The sequence below is a fragment of the Arachis stenosperma genome, chromosome 2 (genome assembly GCF_014773155.1).
Source record: "Arachis stenosperma cultivar V10309 chromosome 2, arast.V10309.gnm1.PFL2, whole genome shotgun sequence".
Taxonomy (NCBI): domain Eukaryota; kingdom Viridiplantae; phylum Streptophyta; class Magnoliopsida; order Fabales; family Fabaceae; genus Arachis; species Arachis stenosperma.
This window is the reverse complement of record NC_080378.1, coordinates 69,523,950-69,525,944: the sequence shown is the minus strand read 5'-3', so window position 1 is coordinate 69,525,944 and position 1,995 is coordinate 69,523,950. Positions and strand designations below refer to the sequence as shown.

The window sequence follows — 1,995 nt, the reverse complement described above, 5'->3', positions numbered from 1 at the left end:
TGCTAAACCTGTTTCTTCCACCATTATTGTTGTTGAAACCTTGTTGAAGTCTCTGTTGATCCTTCCATGAAAAATTTGGATGATTTTTCCATGAAGAATTATAGGTGTTTCCATAGGGTTCTCCCATGTAATTCACCTCTTCCATTGAAGGGTTCTCAGGATCATAAGCTTCTTCTTCAGATGAAGCATCCTTAGTACTGCTTGGTGCATTTTGCATTCCAGACAGACTTTGAGAAATCAAATTGACTTGCTGAGTCAACATCTTGTTCTGAGCCAATATGGCATTCAGAGTATCAATCTCAAGAATTCCTTTCTTCTGATTAGTCCCATTGTTCACAGGATTCCTTTCAGAAGTGTACATGAATTGGTTATTTGCAACCATTTTAATGAGCTCTTGAGCTTCTGCAGGCGTCTTCTTCAGATGAAGAAATCCTCCAGCAGAGCTATCCAAAGACATCTTGGACAGTTCGGACAGACCATCATAGAAAATACCTATGATGCTCCATTCAGAAAGCATGTCAGAGGGACACTTTCTGATCAATTGTTTGTATCTTTCCCAAGCTTCATAGAGGGATTCTCCATCCTTCTGTCTGAAGGTTTGGACTTCCACTCTAAGCTTACTCAATTTTTGAGGTGGAAATAACTTTGCCAAGAAGGCATTGACTAGCTTTTCCCAAGAGTTCAGGCTTTCTTTAGGTTGTGAGTCCAACCATATCCTAGCTCTGTCTCTTACAGCAAAAGGGGATAGCATAAGTCTGTAGACCTCAGGGTCAACCCCATTAGTCTTGACAGTGTCACAGATTTGCAAGAATTCAGCTAAAAACTGATGAGGATCTTCCAATGGAAGTCCATGGAACTTGCAATTCTGTTGCATTAGAGAAACTAATTGAGGCTTAAGCTCAAAGTTGTTTGCTCTAATGGCAGGGATAGAGATGCTTCTCCCATAGAAGTCGGGAGTAGGTGCAGTAAAGTCACCCAGCACCTTCCTTGCATTGTTGGCATTGTTGTTGTTTTCGGCTGCCATGGGTTCTTCTTCTTTAAAGATTTCTGTTAGGTCCTCTACAGAGAATTGTGCTTTAGCTTCTCTTAGCTTTCGCTTCAAGGTCCTTTCAGGTTCAGGGTCAGCCTCAACAAGAATGCTTTTGTCTTTGCTGCTGCTCATATGAAAGAGAAGAGAACAAGAAAATATGGAATCCTCTATGTCACAGTATAGAGATTCCTTGAGGTGTCAGAGGAAAAGAAAAATAGAAGGAAGAGGTAGAAGAATTCGAACTTAGTGAGATAGAGTTCAAATTGTGCATTGAGGAGGAGTGGTACTCCATAAATAGAAGGATGTGAGAAGAAGGGAAGAGGTTTTTCGAAAATTAAGTAAAAGATTTAAAAACATTTTGAAAAACACTAATTGATTTTCGAAAACCAAGAATGGAAAAGAAATCAAGTGATTTTTGAAAAAGATTTGAAATTAGAAATCAAAAAGATATGATTGAAAACTATTTTGAAAAAGATGTGATTAAAAAGATTTGATTGAAAAGTTATGGTTTTAAAAAGATATGATTGAAAAGATATGATTTGAAAAACAATTTAAAAAGATTTGATTTTAAAAATTAATGACTTGCCTAACAAGAAAAGATATGATTCAAACATTAAACCTTTCTCAACAGAAAAGGCAAGATACTTGAAATGTTGAATCAAATCATTAATTGATAGCAAGTATCTTTGAAAAAGGAAAGAAATTGATTTTGAAAAAGATATGATTGAAAAGATATGATTTGAAAAAGATTTGATTTTGAAAAACTTTGAAAACTTGAAAAAAATTTGAATTGAAAACAGAATCTTCCCTCTTGTGCCATCCTGGCGTTAAAAGCCCAGAATGGTGCACATTCTGGCGTTTAACGCCCAAAGCTCTACCCTTTTGGGCGTTAAACGCCCAGCCAGGTATCTTGGCTGGCGTTTAAACGCCAGTTTTTCCTTCTCCACTGGGCGTTTTGAACGCCC

General features: G+C 37.2%; 1 non-coding gene across 1 annotated transcript; it reads left to right on the top strand.

The window, feature by feature from the left end:
• Positions 1-511: 511 nt before the first annotated feature.
• On the top strand, positions 512-619 carry LOC130964610 (small nucleolar RNA R71). Its single transcript, XR_009080698.1, has one exon. It is a non-coding gene; the product is annotated as a small nucleolar RNA R71 (small nucleolar RNA).
• The last annotated feature ends 1,376 nt before the right edge of the window (positions 620-1,995 follow it).